The sequence below is a fragment of the Prunus avium genome, chromosome 8, assembly GCF_965620075.1.
Source record: "Prunus avium chromosome 8, drPruAviu1.hap1.1, whole genome shotgun sequence".
NCBI classification, from domain to species: Eukaryota; Viridiplantae; Streptophyta; class Magnoliopsida; order Rosales; family Rosaceae; genus Prunus; species Prunus avium.
Window position 1 is genome coordinate 488666 of NC_142291.1, and position 22270 is coordinate 510935.

General features: G+C 41.8%; 1 long non-coding RNA gene across 1 annotated transcript; it reads left to right on the top strand.

Moving 5' to 3' along the window:
- Positions 1 to 16907: 16907 nt before the first annotated feature.
- On the top strand, positions 16908 to 19450 carry LOC110754199 (uncharacterized). Its single transcript, XR_015826579.1, has 3 exons — positions 16908 to 17179; positions 18081 to 18144; positions 19256 to 19450. It is a non-coding gene; the product is annotated as an uncharacterized LOC110754199 (long non-coding RNA).
- Positions 19451 to 22270: the final 2820 nt, after the last annotated feature.

Here is a 22270-nt window from a genome sequence, read left to right on the forward strand (position 1 = left end):
TCCGTTTTTCTCCCAAAACCCCCCAGCCCGAGTCCAAAACAAGCTGCTGGACATACTCTGAAGGTGATGTGAAGAAATCCATCTTCATCCTTATTTTCCTCATCGATTGTAGACATCTGGGCATCTATAACATTGAAAGATTATTACAATCACAACTAATTTGGGGACAAATTATTATGGCTAAAACAAAAAGGAGTTGCAGCTTACCAAATGGAGGTTCAGTGTTCTTTGGGTTATATTATATTATATATTTATTAAATAAAAATAAATATATCACTTATTGAGCCGGGGTTGGGGATGACAATATCATCCCCGACCTCGTCCTCAATTTGGGATTTTTAAAATTCGGGAATCCCTGTATTTGATGTAATCATTTATGTATTTTCCATATCTTATTAGTCATTATAATTCTTCCCGCCCCAATTATTTGATGATGCTATAGTGCTACAGTATTGTTAAGTTTTTTGTGTGGGTATTTTCATTTGTTTGCAAAATTGCCGTGTTTTTTCATATATTTTTTTGTTGGTTTGTTACAGTGTAGTTAAGTTTTTGCTACAATGTCCAATATTGTTTCTAATGTAATCAAGTTAAATGATAACCTAAAGTGAAATTTAAATGTTATAATGTAAGATTAAAAAAATTAAAATAAAAAAATCTGGGATTCGAAGCGGATATTGGAGACAACCCCTAGACAGGGACATAGAATCCCCAAAAATTCTTATTGGGGATAGGAGCGGGAACATAGATGATATTGTCATACTCGACTACTAACCGGCCCATTGTCATCCCCATTTTAGTTGCTACTAAGAACCATTATAGTTTTGTGGACACACGGCATTGCAAACACTATCTTAATTGTCATTACAACAAAGTTAGACGTAACTGAATCTTCCTCAAAGTTATGTACTACATACATTTTACATATAAAAAAAAAAAAGTTAGCCAATTAGTAAATAAAAGGTATAAATATTATCTATTAAACAAATGGAAAAGATAAAAATGAATTTTGAAAACTTAAAAAAAAAAAATTTAATGGAACAAGAAAAACAATAGTTAAAAAACGACAAGGAGAAAAGAACAAAAGTTTCACACACACGCACACACACACACAAAAAAACCAACAGACAAAAAGCTTAAAAAAGAGAACAAGGTAATTCTTTTTTTTTTTTTTTTGCGAGTAAGTCCCTTCCTATTAGGTTAGGGTTTCCTAGCGCCTCTTCTAGGTTAGGGTTTTTCTAGCACCTCCGTCTTACGAGTTGGCAGCTAGGGTTTGTCTTTTTGAAGCTTGGGGGGTACGTTTTCGTGCAGGTGACTCGCTCAGTACCTGTCTAGTGTGTTTCTCGACGGGGTTTTTCTCCCTACTGGCTTTACTAGGGGTTAGGCTTCGTGGGAAAGGCTATTGAGTGGCTGATGGCGTCCGTCGACAATCTCGTGACTGGGCAAACTTCTAATCTGGCAATCTTGGAATCTGAGGCTTTTGAGGTCGTTGGGGTAGAAGAATTAGCAAAGTTGAAGGCGGAGAGGTTTTTGATGGTGAGGAGGCTGTTGACAACAAGGGTTTTTCATAAAGAGGCACTGATTGGAACGATGAAGAAAATATGGCATACTTGGCATGAGTTTTCTGTTGTGCCGTTGGAAGATCCTACGAGATTATTGTTCTTTTTCAAATCTGACTTTGACAGGAAGAAAGTGATGAAGGGGTCACCATGGACTTTCGATAGGGCGCTGGTATTGTTGGCAGAGACTGATGGAAGCGTGGACCCTGTGTCGGTCCCTTTGGACACTCAGAATTTCTGGGTGTGAGTCCGATGCATTCCCCCTATTGTCTTAACACCGGCGACGGGGGAACAGATAAGGAAGTATCTTAGTGAGTTTTCTATGCATCAGAGTGGGACTTAATGTTACTGAGCCCTTAAAGCGGTGTGTTACACTCAGACTTGCGCTGGATGAACCGGCCAAACAATATGAGATAGAGTACGAGAGGATTCCTTTTTTCTGTCTCTTTTGTGGCAAAATTGATCATGTGGGATACTCCTGTAGTCTAAAACAATTAGGGGCCATCGTGTATGAATAGTATGGAAGAAGGAAAAAAGTTATGAAGGAGGTATACTGTATTAAGGCAGAGAACGGTCTAATAGATAAGAGATATGGGTTGATGGATGATGCTCCAGAGCATGGTGACCTTGTTGGGGCTACTACTCCAAAGATTTTAGGGACAATCAGATCTTTTGAGGAGGCTTTTGGTGAGCATGGCTTGGGTGGGGTGGTGATGGATGTGGACAATGGATTAGGTAGGCCCTTGGTGAGCTTATTTAAAAGGAGAAGAATGAATACATGAAAGTGGCTTAGTGATTTAACTCCTTTGAAGGAAATTGGGGGCATGGAAAATAACAGTGTGGAACCGGTGCCATCTGATGGTGTTTTAGCAGGAGAGACTCAAGGTGCTACTGGGCGATACCAATGAAGGTTTGAGCGTGGCTAAGGCTCCATAACGGGTGGGGCAAGGTGTAGTAGGTCAACGCCATGTTTTTCGAGTGGGGGGTACAAGACCTAGAGCTAACTCCCCAAAGGGTAATATCTCAAGGAGAAGTGTCGAGTCAAGCCTTGATGGAACGAGATCTTCTGAGGGTCGAATTACCAAAGCTGATAAAACCATGATGGGTCCCGGAAATAGGGCCCATCACGAGAAATGACGATACTATGCTGGAATGTTCGTGGGTTGGGCAATCCACGAACATTCCATGCTCTAAGTTTTCTTCTTAGAGATAAAAAGCCATGTATTGTTTTTTTAGCGGAAACTAAACAGACATTGTGCCAAATGGAAGTTATTCAACGGAAATTAGGAGTGGTGGGGTGTTTTAGCGTGAGTAGAGATGGAAGGTTAGGAGGGTTAGCTCTCTTTTGGCAGCAGGGGATGGATGTAAATATCATTTCTTTTTTCCTCGGGGTATATTGATGCAATGGTGAATGGTTTGGCTACGGAGTCAATCAGGTTTACGAGGTTCTATGGTAATCCAGAAACAAGACTTTGACGTCACTCTTGGGATCTGTTGCGTTGGATTACAGGGATAGTAACTGGGCCATGGTTGGTAGGAGGTGATTTTAATGAGATTACAGTAGCACATGAGTACTTTGGTAGCCGTTTCCAACCATTTTCGCAAATGAGGGAGTTTAGGGAAGCACTTGACGACTGTGGTTTGTCATCTCTTGGCTTTCAAGGCTACAAATTCACTTGGTCTAATAGGTGGCATGGAGCAGGTAATGTTTAGCTTCGTCTGGATCGGATAATGGAAAATGGAGAGTTGAGGTTGGCTTTCCCCGAAGCAATTACTTATCATCTAAATTCTGTGGTGTCAGACCACTTACCTATCCTTACCTACCTGTAGTCCCCATTGAGGGAGGAAAGGATAAGTTGTTTTTGTTCGAGGAAATGTGGACTACTGCTGAAGGGTGCAAAGATGTTATTACTCAAGCATGGAGGTTTGGTACATGGATGACTGTTGACAGATTGAGAGTATGTCAAGGATTTTTACATAGGTGGAATACTGAGAAAGTGGGTCGAATACCTAGTAAGATTAAAAATTTGTAGCGAAAATTAGATGTGTTGCAAAGGCAACCATTTACAGCAGCAGTGGCCTATCAACAAGGAAGTCTAACTCGGGAAATGGATGTGGTGTTGGATAGAGAGGAGACTTTGTGGCGACAGAGGTCAAGGGTTTCTTGGCTGAAATTTGGGGACCAAAATACTAAATTCTTTCATGAACATGCCAAGATGCGGGGCCGAAAGAATCTGATTAAAGGTATTTTTGATGATCATGGAGTTTGGTGTACGTCCAACGAGCAAATCTCCACCATCTTTTGTGACTATTTTCAAGACTTGTTCTAGACAAATGGTTTGAATGAGACTGAGACAGTTACGAAGGAGATTAGGCATGTGGTTACTGCATAACATAACAATAGGCTCAGCTTAGCGTTCTCAAGAGCTGAAATTGGAATTGCGTTGGGGCATATGCTTCAGACCAAGTCGCTGGGGGTGGACGATATGCTGGCTTTGTTTTATCAAAAATATTGGGGGACAGTTGGGGATGATGTAGTGAATTTTTGCTTGAATATTTTGAATGAAGGGGCTAGTGTCAAGGCTATAAACCATACTCTCCTCACTTTAATACCGAAGGTTAATGGGCCGACAAAGGTCATCAAGTTTAGACCAATCAGCTTGTGTATAGGGCTCTACAAGTTCATATCTAAAACATTGGTTAATAGGGTGAAGGAAATTATGCCTTTTATTATTTCGGAGTTTCAGAGTGCATTGTTCCAGCAAGACTCATTACAGGCAACATTATTGTGGCTTTCGAAAGTGTTCATGCTATTAAACGTTAGGGAGGTAGTGGTCTGAAGAAGATGATCCTAAAATTGGACATGTCTAAAGCTTATGATAGAGTGGAGTGGGGTTTCCTTGAAGCTATGCTTCGGAGGTTGGGCTTTAGTGATCGATGGGTAGAGCTTATCATGGATTGCGTGTCCACTGTTACCTATTCTATCTAGGTTCGGGGGGTGGTGACAGGCATGATTGTGCCTACAAGAAGGCTTAGGCAAGGCGACCCCCTCTTGCCTTATCTGTTCTTAATATGCGCGGAAGGGTTGTCTACCTTGTTATCATGTGTTCTCATAACGAAACAAATCAATGGAATTTCAATGGCTAGTAGAGCCCCCACTATTTCCCATCTCTTTTTTGCTAATGATAGTTTGCTTTTTCGTGATGCCCATTTATCTGATTGTGCAAATTTTCTTCATATTCTCAGATTGTACAAAATGGCCTTAGGCCAAAAAATTAATTTTGACAAGTTTGCAGCATGTTTCAGTCCCAAGACAGATCCTATAATGAAGCAATTGATTTCAGAGATGCTTGGAGTGCGGATTGTGGCTTGCCATGAATGCTACCTCAGTTTGCCCACGTTAACTACTCGAAATAGATCCCAAATGTTTAATTATGTTCAGGAGCTCTTGTGGTGCAAGCTAAATAATTGGAACATAAAGCTCCTGTCGGCGATAGGAAATGAAGTATTAATCAAGGCAGTTGGGCAGGCTCTTCCTACATATACAATGAGAGTTTTTCAATTGCTGCAGACCTTGTGCAAAGATTATTGGCTATGATAGCTCGGTTTTGGTGGGGGAAATCTAATCAACGAGGCATACATTGGATGGGGTGGCAAAAGCTATGTCAACCTAAATGTATGGGGGGTCTTGGCTTTAAGAATTTTGAAGCTTTCAATAAAGCTTTGGTAGCGAAATAGGCGTGACGTATTTCAGAGAAACCCAACTTTCTGGTGGCAAAGATTCTGAAGGCTCGATATTTTCCACATGGAGACTTCATGGGGGCCCCTCTAGGTCATTCTCCGTCTTTGATATGGCGATCTATTTTGTGGGGACGGGAGGTTATTGAGGAAGGGCTGGTTTGGCGAGTTGGGAACGAGAATTCAATTAGGATTTTTCATGACAAGTGGATTCCTAAACCGTGTACTTTTAAACCGTTGTGGAATGTAGGATAGGATTGGAATGCTATGGTGGCTGATTTAATCACTGATTCTGGAGCATGGGATTTGGCTTTGCTAACAAACCACTTCTGTGGGGAGGATGAAGAGGCAATAGCTAGCATAGCTCTAGGGTTAGTCGCACAATTGGGTGACAACCAATACTGGTACTTAGAAAAAACTGGTAAGTACTCAGTTAAAACTGGATATCGGGTGTCTTTATCCCAATGTGACAAGAACTTTGATATTGGTGGCTCAGATTCCTCGGCAAGACAATCTTTTTAGAAGCAACTTTAGAAGCTTGAGGTGCCAAGTAAGATTAAGAATCTGGTGTGGAGGGCGTGTTCAGACATCTTGCCCATTAATTTGTATAAGAGGAAAGTGATTCTGTCCCAAGTTTGCTTCGGATGTGGCAAATATTATGAGGATGCCTGTGATGCTTTGTGGAGTTGTAAGTTCAACAAGCAGGTCTGGAGGTGTACTAGTTTTGCTGGGTTTTTTAAAAAATTAGTGGAGGCTCTTTTGCAAATTTATTTGATACGGTTATTAGAGCTTGCTCACAAGTCGACTTGGAGAGGTTTGTTTGTTGTGTATGGAAGCTATGGCAGACACGTAATGATATGTTGCATGGGAAATCGGTTGCTCGTGTAGAAGATTTAGTGGAGAGAACTATAAAGCTATATGGAAGTTACAAATCCTGTCTGGTGCGACCCCAGTTGTCTGGGGTGTCTCGACCAATCAATCAGGATCAACTGCCTCTGCATACCATTATTCTTAATTGTGATGGTGCTTTGGACCGTGAAGGAGAAATGAGAGGTTTAGGGGGCTGTTGTAGGGATAATGCTGGAGATTCATATGTGGGTTTGCTACTTTCGGTCCACCTGGGTTGAATGTATTAGGCACTGAATTGGTGGCATTGAAGGAAGGATTATTGATGATAGGGTTTAAAGGCTATACTCAGTTTGTGCTTGCAACTGACTCAAAAGAAGCAGTGGCGATGCTCAAGGGAGATTTGGAATGGCGAAGTAATTTGGGTAATGTGGTGGAGGATATTAGATGATTAATGGCGGATCATGGGGTGGTTGATGTGGTGTTTCAACCTCGCGATGGACATAGGGCTGCACATGCACTAGCCCAGTTTAGTTTGAAGAAAGGTCTGCGGTCTTTTTGGAAAGATATTGCTCCCCTTTCTCTGTTGTTTATTTAGAGGTGCTGGGGTACTCTTTTTCCTTGATCGGATTTTCCTCCTTTGGGGGTTTTATATGGCAAGGTTTTAATGAGGCCACTTTTAGCCTTCCGTTTCGCCAATTGATTTTATTGCAAGTATTGGTGCAAGTTCAATGAAATTCTTCCCTTTAATAAAAAAGAAAAGAAAAAAAGAACAAGGTTTAAATGAATGCTCACAATATCTACTAAAAAGAGACTTTCAGTTTTTTTTCACCTCGTTCTGAAAACTACTCATCCGTTTTATTATCCTTTCAACAACAAATACAAAAGTAGTATATACTAATACTAAACAGCGTTGGGAAGCGATGCGGACCAGAGATTTGTATAAAATAGGCCGCATCCAAGGAGATTGACGTAGAGGGTGCTCCAATTTCAAAACTCAAAAAGGAAAAGAAGCCTACTAGTACCAGCTACCAGGTCCGTTCACAATTCCCAAATTTTAAACCCTAGGTATCATATGTACTTGCAAGATTGTATGCTATTTTCTTTTTCTTTAAATACTTGTTATTTAATTTATCTTTGCTTGTTGATTTTGAACTTCCTCTCTTTTCTCATATCTCAACCAATCAATTTCAATTTCCAAACCACGAAGACCTCTTTCTTGTTTGGTATGCTATTTTCTTGACATACTTGTATCTTATGAACTGAAATCGCATTTCTGTGCAAACGTCAAATGAAACTTGTATTATGATAACAACATACAGAGAAAGGGTGTTTTGAGTTAGTCTTTCTTGAAAAGTAACCACTAAAACTTGTGCAAGTATATTAAATGTATTTTGAAAAATGCAACACCAATTTTCAATGTCATCATCTTCTTTTTCTGTTTTGATTTGCATACAGCTTTAATATTTGGGAATAGTTTACTGAAGTCTGAAATAGCAGCTTATCTAATCATGCATTCTGAATATATAAGCACTTTCCTGTTTAGCATGCTATTTTCTTGAAATACTTGTGTATGTTCCTTGCCTTCATTGTATGTATATGTATCTAATGCATTGAATCGCATTTCTGTGCAAACATCAAATGAAACTTGTATCATGGCTGCAAGGTACAGAGAAAGAGTTTGCGTTGGTCTTTCTTGAAAAGGAATCACTAAAACTTGTGTAAGTAATATTAAATGTACTTTGGAAAATGGAACATTAATTTTCAATGTAATGCTCTTCTTTATTTGTTTTGATTTGCATACAACTTTATTATTTATGAATTGTTTATGTTCACCCGTTTTACTTTTGTTCCTGTGATGGTATGGTAAAATTCCTCATTGCCTTGAGAACCATCGACTGGTCAACAAGTCAACTTTCTTTAATGTGCGAGCGTGCCACTGCTAGCAATAAAAATCCTAGCAGACTTCCTAAAAATAGGTAACCTGCGCCCCAAGTTACTGACTTCTAAACAAGTGATTGTGAATTTGGGTGAGGAATATCTCCCAAGTAAGTTCTTTTCTTGCCTCAGTCTGGTGAGGACTTCACAATTTTTCACAGTATAAAACTGAAAGTTCTGGCCAGAATAAATGACAAGAAAGCGATCTGTTTTCAGGCAAAGCTCTCCTTTACAAAGCTTAAAAAGGGAAAACTGACTCTAGAAAGACAAAAAGAAGGCTGGATCTCCATTTCTGTCTAGGTAGATGCTTCTGATCCGGGCTGGATTGGATATGCTTGTGCTGGACTGGATCGTCAACAACTTCAACTACTAAGCTTCAGCTGTGAATCGATACCAAAGCTTGAGTTTGGCAGAGCTTTAATCTATTTCAAGCCCTGGAAGGCTTTTTGAACGGGCAGAACTGCGGCCTCTTCAGTCTGAAAGGGGCAGAAGTGGCTGGACTTGAGGATTACTGAGCTGGGACTACACTATCGTACCTGTTCCACTTAGTTAGGGCTCTTCATAAATTTGTTGAGGTTTTCGTATTTGTAAAAACCTAGACTCTGCTTGCTTTGGCTTTTGCTGAACCAAATTTGTAACGAGAAAAATCTCGTTTTGAATGACTCTTTCTAAGTCTGAAAACTGGAAGTTCCGATTTGCAGCTGGCTTCTTTCTTGTGACTTAGTTAGCTTTTGGTTGCTTCAATTTGGTTGAAGGTTTTCTGAGATCAAGTGATCATTTTGAACTTTTGTTTTTTGACTGATTTTTGGTTGTTTAATTGATTGTCCCTTGATCTGTTTACCTCCTCTCATATTTATAGAAAAAATGCTAGAGTAGGATTTTTAATCTTTTAAAAATGGGCGGCAGATTTTCTAAATCAAGATCTTTTTATTTTTTTAAGTGTCAAAAAAGGGAAGTTATCCTTTTTTAGTAAGTAAACCGTCAACAGTCAGCTTTCTAAAACCATCACTTCCCTGCTTTTCTTCGTTTTAAGAGTTCAGGACTGCTTGTGATGGTTAGTTTGATTTTCCAGATGAACAACTCTCTGCATCCTACTTATCTTTTTTAGAAAATGTAGTCTGGCTATCCCTCGGCAATGATGCCTGCCCCATCTTTCTATATATATATACATATAGAAAAAAGGATTTTGATCTCTGTCTGTAAAAACTGGAGACACCTTCCTGCCTGTAAGAGTATTTTCATTAATTCCCTGTAACATCTAGTTGAAATTATTGACTTTTCCAAGCCAGGAGGTCACGTGGGTCTGTTTCCTTTTGGGCTCATCTTTCTTTACTTTGAGCAAGCCAAGCCCAGTTTTGGATTTCTTCGAAGCCCAAGTCATCCTCATTGTTTGATAGTTTCTGGGCCTCCAACGTTGGGTTGAGTGTGTGGTCCTGGCCCATTTTTAAGGAACGTTGGTGGCTGTCCACATTTGATATGGGCTTTTTGATTTCTTGGACTGGGTGCGCCAAATTAGGCCCAAACAGTTTACTGAAGTCTGAATTAGCAGCTTGTCTAATCTCTAACTGACTTACTTTAGTGGAGTTGTGGGCAGAAATAGAATTTAGTATGCGATTGCGATGTATCGTTGTATGAATTCATAGGGAACAAACTATTTTTGAATGGCAGAAAGCTCTTTCAAGAATGAATACCCTCAGGGTTAGTTTTTGGAGTTTTTAATAGATGACAGTTTATTCCTAATAATAAAAAATTATGGCTGAATTTTTGCTGACTAATAATGGGTCAACACCATATAGGAGAGTTGGATGGGTTGGCCTATCATATTTTACAAGAGTTAGAAAATGTCATTTTACTTCTGCTAATAGAGAACTTATTACATGGATATGGTGCGACAGAAGCATACACCTATTCATACATATTTTCAGAGTGTTGTCTTTACCCAAGTAGTCATGAATCGAGTGGAATGCCTTGAAACCAAGTGGTGGAGATGAAAATCTCTAGGGTAGATGCTCTGGGAAATGAGGATCAGCTAGTGGGAAATGAGGATCAGCCAGCTGGAGATGAAGATCAGCTAGTTGGAGATGAGGATCAGCAAGTTGGAGTTGAAGATGATGAGGGATGAATTGTGGATCAGCAAGCTGCTGTTGAAGAGGATGAGGGAAGAGTTAAGGATCAGCAAGTTGGAGTCGAAGAGAATGAGGGAGAAGTTGAGGATCAGCAAGCTGGAGTTGAAGAGGATGTGGGAGGAGATGAGAATCAGCTAGCTGGAGTTGAAGAGGATGAGGGAGGAATTGAGGATTAGCAAGTCGGAGTTGAAGAGAATGAGGGAGGAGTTGAGGATCAGTAAGTTGGAGTCGAAGAGGATGGGGGAGAAGTTGAGGATCAGAAAGCTGGAGTTGAAGAGGATGTGGGATGAGATGAGAATCAGCCAGCTGAAGTTGAGGTTCAGTCAGCTGAAGTTGAGGTTCAGTCAGCTGGAGTTGAAGAGGATGAGGGAGGAGCTCTGGGAAATAAGGATTAGCTAATGGGAAATGAGGATCATCCAGCTGGAAATGAAGATCAGCTAGTTGAAGATGAGGATCAGCTAACTGGAGATGAGGATCAGCCAGCTGGAGATGAGGATTAACAAGTTGGAGTTGAAGAAGATGTGGGAGGAGATGAGAATCAGTTAGCTGGAGTTGAAGAGGATGTGGGAGGAGATGAGAATCAGTTAGCTGGAGTTGAAGAGGATGAGGGAGGAATTGAGGATTAGGAAGTTGGAGTTGAAAAGGATGAGGGAGGAGTTGAGGATCAGCAAGTTGGAGTCGAAGAGGATGGGGGAGAAGTTGAGGATCAGCAAGTTGGAGTTGAAGAGGATGAGTGAAGAATTGAGGATCAGCAAGCTGGAATTGAAGAAAATGAGGGAGGAGTTGAGGATGAGGGAGGAGTTGTAGAGGATGAGGGAGAAGATGAGGATCAGTTGAGCGATGAGATCACCATCACAGTTGAGTGATCGACTAACATGATGCATATAGTCTTTGATCTCATATTCCAGAAGTCAATCAAACCAATAGGCCTTGTGACTCATACCTTGGTCTTTTGTTGCTTCTTTTTGACGGATTTCTGACCACATATCACAAGCCTGATGTTTTTTTTTTTTGGGACTGATTTCTAAGCATATATCAAAAGTAGGGTGACTCTTCTAGTAATGACTTCTGTAGGCAACTGCACCTCCTGAGCAGCGGAAAGGGAAGGCACTGAAGGAAGACAAAGAGGAAGTGAATGAGTTTGAGGTATTTAGACTGACTAATGATGGGTCAACACCATACAAGAGAGTTGGATGGGTTGGCCTATCATATTTTACAAGACTTAGAAAATGTCATTTTACTTCTGCTAATAGAGAACCCATTACATGGATATGGTGCGGCAGAAGCATACACCTATTCATACATATTTTAAAAGTGTTGTCTTTACCCAAGTAGTCATGAATCGAGTGGAATGCCTTGAAACCAAATGGTGGAGATGAAAATCACTAGGGTAGATGCTCTGGGAAATGGGGATTAGCTAATGGGAAATGAGGATCATCCAGCTGGAGATGAAGATCAACTAGTTGAAGATGAGGATCAGCCAGCTGGAGATGAGGATTAACAAGCTGGAGTTGAAAAGGATGTGGGAGGAGAGGAGAATCAGTCAGCTGGAGTTGAAGAGGATGAGGAAGGAATTGAGGATTAGGAAGTTGGAGTTGAAGAGGATGAGGGAGGAGTTGAGGATCAGCAAGTTGGAGTCGAAGAGGATGGGGGAGAGGTTGAGGATCAGCAAGTTGGAGTCGAAGAGGATGGGGGAGAAGTTGAGGATCAGCAAGCTGGAGTTGAAGAGGATGTGGGAGGAAATGAGAATCAACCAGCTAAATATGAGGATCAGCCAGCTGGAATTGAAGAGAATGAGGGAGGAATTGAGGATCAACCAGCTGGAGTTGAAGAGGATGAGGGGGGAATTGAGGATCAGCAAGCTGGAATTGAAGAGAATGAGGGAGGAGTTGTAGAGGATGAGGGAGAAGATGAGGATCAGTTGAGCGATGAAATCACCATCACAGTTGAGTGACCGACTCACATGATGCATATAGTCTTTGATCTCATATTCCAGAAGTCAATCAAACCAACGGGTCTTGTACACTCATACCTTGGTCTTTTGTTGCTTCTTTTTGACGGATTTCTGAGCACATATCACAAGCCTGATGCTTTTTTTTTTTGGGACTGATTTCTAAGCATATATCAAAAGTAGGGTGACTCTTCTAGTAATGACTTCTGTAGGCAACTGCACCTCCTGAGCAGGGGAAAGGGAAGGCACTGAAGGAAGAAAAAGAGGAAGTGAATGAGTTTGAGGTATTTAGACTGACTAATGATGGGTCAACACCATATAGGAGAGTTGGATGGGTTGGCCTATCATATTTTACAAGAGTTAGAAAATGTCACTTTACTTCTGCTAATAGAGAACTCATTACATGGATATGGTGCGACAGAAGCATACACCTATTCATACATATTTTAAGAGTGTTGTCTTTACCCAAGTAGTCATGAATCGAGTGGAATGCCTTGAAACCAAGTGGTGGAGATGAAAATCACTAGGGTAGATGCTCTGGGAAATGAGGATCAGCTAGTGGGAAATGAGGATCAGCCAACTGGAGATGAAGATCAGCTAGTTGGAGATGAGGATCAGCAAGTTGGAGTTGAAGACGATGGGGGAGGAATTGTGGATCAGCAAGCTGCTATTGAAGAGAATGGGGGAGAAGTTGAGGATCAGCAAGCTGGAGTTGAAGAGGATGTGGGAGGAGATGAGAATCAGCCAGCTGGAGTTGAAGAGGATGAGGGAGGAATTGAGGATTAGCAAGTCGGAGTTGAAGAGGATGAGGGAGGAGTTGAGGATCAGTAAGTTGGAGTCGAAGAGGATGGGGGAGAAGTTGAGGATCAGCAAGCTGGAGTTGAAGATGATGTGGAATGAGATGAGAATCAGCCAGCTGAAGTTGAGGATCAGTCAGCTTGAGTTGAAGAGGATGATGGAGGAGCTCTGGGAAATGAGGATCATCCAGCTGGAGATGAAGATCAGCTAGTTGAAGATAAGGATCAGCTAACTGGAGATGAGGATCAGCCAGCTGGAGATGAGGATTAACAAGCTGGAGTTGAAGAGGATGTGGGAGGAGATGAGAATCAGTCAGCTGGAGTTGAAGAGGATGAGGGAGGAATTGAGGATTAGGAAGTTGGAGTTGAAGAGGATGAGGGAGGAGTTGAGGATCAGTAAGTTGGAGTCGAAGAGGATGGGGGAGAAGTTGAGGATCAGCAAGTTGGAGTTGAAGAGGATGTGGGAGGAGATGAGAATCAACCAGCTGAATATGAGGATCAGCCAGCTGGAGTTGAAGAGGATGAGGGAGGAATTGAGGATCAACTAGCTGGAGTTGAAGAGGATGAGGGAGGAATTGAGAATCAGCAAGCTGGAATTGAAGAGAATGAGGGAGGAGTTGAGGATCAGTAAGTTGGAGTCGAAGAGGATGGGGAGAAGTTGAGGATCAGCAAGTTGGAGTCGAAGAAGATGGGGGAGAAGTTGAGGATCAGCAAGCTGGAGTTGAGGATCAGCCAGCTGGAGTTGAAGAGGATGAGGGAGGAATTGAGGATCAACCAGCTGGAGTTGAAGAGGATGAGGGAAGAATTGAGGATCAACAAGCTGGAATTGAAGAGAATGAGGACTCACATGATGCATATAATCTTGGATCTCATATTTCAGAAGTCAATCAAACCAATGGGCCTTGTACACTCATACCTTGGTCTTTTGTTGCTTCTTTTTGACGGATTTCTGAGCACATATCACAAGCCTGATGCTTTTTTTTTTGGGGACTGATTTCTGAGCATATATCAAAAGTAGGGTGACTCTTCTAGTAATGACTTCTGTAGGCAGTAGCATAGTCACAGTTGGAAGACTCTTTAGTGAAATCCTTATAGTCCTGGATCTCATATTCTTGGTCTTTTGCTTCTTCTTTTTGACAGATTTCTAGGCACATATCACAAGCCTGATGTATTTTTTTTGGAATTGATTTTTTAACATATATCAAAAGTAGGGTGACTCTTCTGGTAATGACTTCTGTAGGCAGTAGCATAGTCACAGTTAGATGACTCTTCAGTGAAATTCTTATAGTTTTGGATGTCATATTCTTGGTCTTTTGCTTCTTCTTTTTGACGGATATTTGAGCACATATCACAAGCTTGATGCTTTTTTTTTTTGGGACTGATTTCTGAGCATATATCAATAGTAGGGTGACTATTTGGTAATGACTTTTGTAGGCAGTAGCATAGTCACAGTTGGATGAGTCTTCAGTGAAATTCTTATAGTCTTGGATCTCATATTCTTGGTCTTTTACTTCTTCTTTTTTGACTGCTTTTTGAGCATATATCAAAAGTAGGGTGACTCTTCTGGTAATGACTTATGTAGGCACATCCGTAAGGTTTAGCAAACAACTTCAATAGGAATTCAAAATCTAATTCTCCTCAATCCAACTCCTCTCCAATTCAATTCCTCTTATGGATTAGTTTCGTCTCCTATTTGTCGTCGTTTTGGTAATGACAAAAATATTTTACGGTTAACTACACAAAATTCCACCAAAAAAAAAAACCCTCTAAAATATTAGCTATTTGTTGGACATTTACAGACTCATACACAAACTCTTAAAACCCGTACAAATTACCCCCAATGTACATAATGCGCGAGTCTTTTTTAAGATCACACATTTGTTTATGTCTCTCACACTTGGGTTGTGGATTGTTTTTTTGTAACACTCAGTCCCAAATAATTAGTTAATTACTTAATTAATTGTGAAATTATATTTTTGCCCTCGGGAGTAGGGGTACTTTAGTCACTTTTCGATCTGTAAGGATTTTTGGGATTTGAGTAGTACCGTTGTGTAGAGCACGTCGATATGAGTTCTTGGAGACATAGTGAGCCCAAATCGAAGTTTTAACGAAGAAATTGTGGTCAACGGAAGAGTAGTGGCACAACCGTAAATTTTTCGAAGTTGGACATTTTTAAATACCGATTTGTTCTCTCTCCCTCACGCAATTTTTCTTCTTTCTCTCTCCTCCACCCAACGGTCTCTCTCTCTACCTCTCACAGCCAGATTTTCTGACGGCGGCCACCAAATTCGACGAAATCACTTCCAAAATTTTCCTCTCCTTCTCCTCTACACAACCCACCCAATTTCTAGGTTTTTTTTTTTTGCATGGTTTAGTGACTGTAACGAGGAGAAGTTTTGGGATTTTTCCAACGCCGGCCACGGTGTTTTTGGCAACCAAAACAGTCGAGTGAGGTATGTTTTTTCATTATCTCAGTGTGTTCTTGATGTTTTGATAGTTGGTTTGGATCGATTTGAAGCTGTGAATGTTCGATCAGAAACCCAGATTTTGTCCGACTTTGGCAGTGTTTTCCGGCCTCGGCCAAATTGGATGTTGGCCTAGTTGTATAAGTTTCTCCCCTAGTTGTCCTGATCACATAGGTATAGGTATTGTTGGGTGCTTTGAGAAATTTGTGTCGCCGAAAATTTGCGTATTCGAGTTCAATATGTTTCGACCGTTGGATCGGCTCCAATTCCAAACATGTTGTTCCCCGTGTTTTTAGGATTGTGTAGAAACTGGTTGATCAATAATCGGAGTCCTGGATACTCCGAATCAACGATTCTAAGTAGGCGAAACGATCGTCGTTCATTGTGCGATTGGCTTAAATCCAACCGCTCGATCGAGACCAAATCTTCGAAACTAGATAAGTATACATTATTAGACCTATAGGAACCTTCATATTGGAAATTTGAGGGAGTTTCGAAGGAGAAATTATAGACGAAGACGATGATTACCAAAGAGAAACCAGTGAAGACAAAGATAGGAGACGGAGGAGTTTCAAAGGAGAAATCGCGATTCGGCAGTTGATAGCAGAAATCGGGATTAGAGAAATATTATAGTTCCAAAAAAGGAGAAGAATGAGAGGAAGAAGTTCTTATCCGAGCTATGTCGTCGTCGTCGTCGGTAAAGGAGCAGCAAGAGAGTGAGGAGCTGTGTCGTCGGCGTCGCTATCCTGTCTCTATATGTGCATTGCGTTTCGTATCAAAGAGGAAGACGAAGAGAAAAGACAGAGAGAGAAATTAAATACAGTAACTGGTCTGGTTCGGTCTAGTCCGGTGATATGAGTTGTTAAACTGGTCTAGTTCTGTTTGGTTGCGATTTGTTGACTTTTTAGTCAACTTGGTTTTTGACAATTTTTTCCCATTTGGTTTGGCTCGATTTTCCAGTTTTGCAGTCTCGATGCCCACCCCTAGTGAATAGTATTTGCCCTAGCAATATTTTTGTTATTTTTCCACCCATTGCCATGGCAAACCAAGGAAAATTACTATTCGCATGAGATAAATTTTATTTATATGTATAAGATTAATAATAATAATAATTGCTAGGCATGTATAAAATTTTTTTTGAAGTTTTTCGAATTTTTTATATAAAAAATTTGTCACTGACGTCAACGCCCTCAAAATGTTCTTGCCTTTGTGTAACAACCCAAACCTTAATTATTATTTAACTATTAATTTAATGAAGGAAAAGACTAAACTACCCTCGGAATAATTTATTAGGTTTTAAGTTGACTTTTTGACCGAGAAAGAATTTGGAAAATCCACTTGTACCATTGCGTAGAGCACGACAAAACGAGTCCGTAGACACGTAATGGGCTCAATTCCGAGTCGTATTGAAGAAAATACGAGCAAATTACGGAAAAAGGGCAAAATGGTATTTTCTGAAAATCAGATTTTTAAAAATCTGCTTCTCTCTCTCTCCTCACTCCCTTCTTCCTCGCGCAAACCCCTCCCCCCTTTAGAAAACTTTCCAGCAGCTCCTCCAAACCTCCATAGCCACCACCCCACCTCACCGCCTGACACGAAACCGGCCAAGATCGGACCAGCCCAACCTCACCGTCGCACCCCCGACCTGCGCCGCCTCCGTCGACAGCTCCAGCCACTGGAAACAGCTCGGATTTGGCTGGTTTTTCCCCGAATTTCAAGCCTCTCGTTCTCTCTCCTCCGACCACCAAATCAAGCGAGTAAGGTATGTATTTCTAACTATTTTTTCACGAACTAACTGATGGTTGGGTAGGATTGGAGAGATTTTGAGGTTTGATAGGTTAAATTACGAATTGAAGTTCTGTCGGTTTGCGTCACCGATTTCAGCCACTTCCGACCACTTTTTGGCCTTAGTCCAAGAACAAAAGTGGTTCCAAATTTGGTGTTTTACCTAGACTAGGAGTTTGGGCCGGCGGTTTAGAGATTTTCCGGTCGTCGGAAATTGTTAGGAACACCCACGCGCGGCCGGCGCGTGGGCGGCGCGTGGGCCAGGTAGCAGGGACCACTCTTGGTCCCAGAACGATCCTCGTGTCCTCACGAGCGCGTAGGATTTCGCGGATCTCAATTCGGATAACGTTTGAACCCCGAACGGATCTCGCATAGTGTGCGTTTTCCGGGTTCAATACGTTCGGACCGTTGGATCGTAGTCAAACTGGAGTATGTCGTTCTAGGTATTTTAATGATCGTGTAGGATTCGACGGATCGTCAACCAGAGTCCCGGATACTCCGAAAAAGCCAACCCTAGGACTAGGTTTACGGAAAACCATTCATTAGTCCGATCGTACAATTGTGAGCAATCCGACCATCCGATCAAGACCAAACTTTCGGGACATGTGTCCTAGGCCTATTGGAACCTCTAGGAATGATCGGATTGGAATTCTGAGGTCGTGGACCCCACGGGGTCCCGAGTTGACTTTAGGGACTTTATCGCTTTTGAGTCCCGAGATACTTCTAAAGCGTGTCCACTGAGAGGAAAAGCTAATGTGGGCATAGGAATGACTTTTAAAGTGATGCACGCACTTTTAGGAGCCGGGGGTCAGGGTTTTTAATTTAATATTATTTTCCTGAGCAGATTTATTAATAAAATATTCATGATGGTTATACAGGCACCCGGGCACTAGGTGACCCGCAGGAGGGACCTTCAAAGGGTCCAGCTAGCTCAGAGTATCTGTGAGTGGACTGTTTGTTTTATAAACGTTTTATGCATTTTAATTTCATTATTTGATCTTGAATAAGTTTTACTGAATACAGCTTTCCTAGCATGACTTGATAGATTTAAATACTTATGTTTATTTATGTGCTGCCTAGTGGAACATTTAAAAAGGGGATTTGGAAAGTTAGAACTGAGGTATTATCAGATTAAATGGCAGCAGGATTTAAGGAATAGTTTTATAAGTAGTTTTATAAACTTTAATCTTTTTCAAGAATTATATATATATATATACATTTATTTTAAGCCACCATAGGTACCCAAGGTTGCCTTCAGTATAATAAATGTTGCCTCGGAAATAAAGTTGCCTTCGGAATAATATTATGTTGCCTTCGGTTATAATGATGTCGACGGACATCCAGTTGCCTTCGGGTATGTCAGCATGCTTGACACAGCCCCACGAGTCTCGGGGACGCTCGAGCCGTGTGGTGCTAGGATTGCGGATCAGGCCGACCAAGTGTCCCCTGAATTCTGCTAGGATTGCGGATCAGGCCGACCAAGTGTCTCCTGAATTCTGCTAGGATTGCGGATCAGGCCGACCAAGTGTCCCCTGAATTCTGCTAGGATTGCGGATCAGGCCGACCAAGTGTCCCCTGAATTCTGCTAGGATTGCGGATCAGGCCGACCAAGTGTCTCCTGAATTCTGCTAGGATTGCGGATCAGGCCGACCAAGTGTCCCCTGAATTCTGCTAGGATTGCGGATCAGGCCGACCAAGTGTTCCCTGAATCTGCTAGGATTGCGGCTCGGGTGACTTGTGTTTCCCGAGGTCTGCTAGGATGTGTCACTTCGGTGGCACAAGTATGGAATTGACGGATTATATGGAATTGACGGAAAATAAAGGAATTGACGGATTACTAAATGGGTATACCTAGGTGGTAGATTTAAAGTGTTTTCAATGTTTTCAAAGACTTAATAATTGATCAAGTACATTGATTTCAGTACAATTACGAATAAAGAAATGTTATAGTTTCTTAACTGTTTTTACAGAGGGGTTAGTATGTTCTTATACTATTTTTTTCTAAAACTTTGTTTTTGGTCCACTCACCCTTTTTAATGTTTTGCGCCCCCAGGCAGTAAGCGTGCACAGTGAGCCACCACCGGGCCGAGTCCATCTTCTGCCACCTTCCTTGACAAAGTAGGATTTTGTTTAATTATTTTATACTTGTAACCTAATCTGTGTAGAGCTCTGATATTGCCCTAGAACACTTGTCTAACTGTTAGTATGTAAATTTTTGGTATGCTGGCAGTTGGTGTATATTTTTATATGCATGTTTGATAGGTGTAATCTTGGGATTGGTTTAACTGCAGGGGGGACCTTGCTGAATTTTTCAGCAAAAGTCAAACCCCAGTTTTAGTTGAAAGTTGACTAGAAGGGCAATTAGGTCTGTGGTGCTCGGCACTTGCCAAGTGTCGGACACAAACAGGGTCCGGCTCGGATTCCAAAGTGGAATTTGGGTCGGGTCCTGTCAACTTGGTATCAGAGCATTAGGTTAACTTCCTGTAGACTCCGCACCGTGTGTGCATCTCGGTTTCAAGGAATTTCTGTTTCTTTTGACAGAAGCAGGGGCCCATAACGTGGTGGCACTAGGAGAGAGACTAGACAGTTGTCTCGATTTCGGGGATAGGATCCCTATCCTGAACCAGAGCAGGTAGAACAGTCTTAGGTGGGAGGTCAGACAGGGGCCATACCGGCGAGGGTTCTCCCACATCTAGACCCTAATTTCTAGCAGACTTTGGAGTGTGGACTTAGGCCCTACCCAGAACTGGGCAATCCGGAGATCCTTCTCTGAACTACGCAGATCAGGCTAAGAGGATAGGGCCTTTGATTTTGATGGCGATGGTGACCCAGTTGTAGCCGAGGAGTGGATAGAGAGGGTGGAGTGGATTATAGAGGTGATGGCCATTCCACAAGATCATTGAGTGGCCTTAGCCATTTTCCTTTTGGCTAGGAATGTTAGAAATTGGTGGGAATCAATCAGGAGGAGATATCTGAACCCAACAACCATTAAATGGTTGGATTTCAGAGCAGAGTTTGTTGTGTAGTTCTATCCACTCGCATATTAGAGTATGAAGATGGAAAAGTTTCTGCAGCTAAAACAGAGTGGGATGACGGTAATGGAGTACGAACAAAAGTTCAACGAGTTATCTAAGTATTGTACTCCATTGGTGGAGAATGAAATGAGGAAGTGTCAACTGTTTACAAGAAGGTTGAAGGCTTCCATTTGAGACATTAAGATTAACCAGTGACTGTCCAATTTTGGAGATTTGGTCTTGTCTGCCTCACTGATAGGAAGCAGCCAGATGATGGTCCGAGCACGAAGGTGATTCCCGTAAGCGATAGTTGAGATGGGTGGTCCCAGTCAGGGGTCATCCAAGAGGGGTAGTTTTAGTTCTGGATCATCTAGCGGCCGCAGTTATGAAGGTTTTAGACCTGGAGTTTGTTCTAGTGGAGTATCAAACCAGAGTGGTAGTTCTTGGAACCGCTCTGGAGGTGGTGCAGCTAGAGGTGCTGAGAGACGTATTTCTGGAGGCAGATCTAATTTCCTTAGAAATGATGGTTTTAGATGTCATTTTGGGGATGGATTGGTTAGCCAAGCATAGTGCCTTCGTAGGTTGTTTCGGAAAGAGATCATGTTCCGTAGTCCCGGACGACCTGAAGGGACGTTTTGGTGAGCACTGAGTCCTTTCATCTTGCCTCATTTTAGCTATGATGGCAAGACAGTTGCTCAGGAAAGGATGTTCAGGATACTTGGTGCACATTATCGATACCCGGGATAATGGATTGAGGTTGGAGGATATTCCAGTGGTACATGAATTGCCAGATGTGCTTTCAAAGGATCTCAAGGTTTACCACCTCACAGGGAGATTGAGTTCACTATTGAGCTCGTTCCGGGTACGAATCCCATTTCTCAGGCGCCGTACAGAATGACACCAGCAGAGGAAAGGGAGTTAAAGACTTAGTTACAGGAGCTGGTGGATAAGGGTTTCATCCAACCCAATTTTTCTCCATGGGGTGCTCCAGTTTTAGTGTTGGGTAGAAGGATGGCACCATGAGATTGTGTAGTGACTACAGGCAGTTAAATAAGGTCACAGTAAAGAATTGGTATCCGTTACCACGAATAGATGATCTGTTTGATCAGCTGAAGGGTGCCAAGGTAATTGCTAAGATTGATCTGAGATCTAAATATCATCAGTTACCGATTAGAGAGGAAGTTGTGCCTAAGATAGCTTTTCGGACAAGGTTTGGGCACTATGAGCTCCTGGTGATGCTATTTGGATTTACCAAAGCGCTAGCTGCGTTTATGGATCTCATGAACAGAGTGTTCCGACGTTGCTTGGATCACTTTGTGATTGTGTTCATAGACGATATCTTGGTATACTCCACAAGTCAAAAAGCGCACATGAAGCACTTGGAAGGTGTGCTGAAGACTTTGAGGCAGAAATAGTTGTGTGCCAAGTTCAGCAAGTGTCAGTTTTGGTTGGACAGAGTGAGCTTCTTGGGGCACGTGTTTTCTGCAGAATGTATTTTTGTGGATCTCTAGAAAGTTGAGGCAGTAGTGTATTGGCCACGACCAACCAATGTTACTGAGATACGGAGTTTCCTGGGGTTAACAGGTTACTATCGTCGCTTTGTGGAGGGTTTCTCTACTATAGCGACAACTCTCACTCGTTTGACAAGAAAATGCGTCAATTGGAATGGTCAGATGAGTGTGAAGAGAGTTTTAACGAACTCAAGAACAGGTTGACCACCGCTCTGGTATTAACACTTCTGGACGAGACAGGAAACTTCGTAAAATACAGTAACGTATCCCGACAAGGATTAGGTTGTGTGCTGATACAGCATGGTAGGGTAATCGCTTATGCTTCTAGGCAATTTAAGAAGCATGAGTTGAACTATCCTACTCCTGATTTGGAACTTGCCGCGGTAGTGTTTGCTCTGAAGTTTTGACGACACTATCTTTATGGGGAAACGTGCTAGAGATTTAAGGATCTTAAGAGTTGAAGTATCTGTTCACCCAGAGGGAACTGAACTTGAGGCAAAGGAGATGGCTAGAGTTATGAAAGACTATGAGGGAATTATCGAG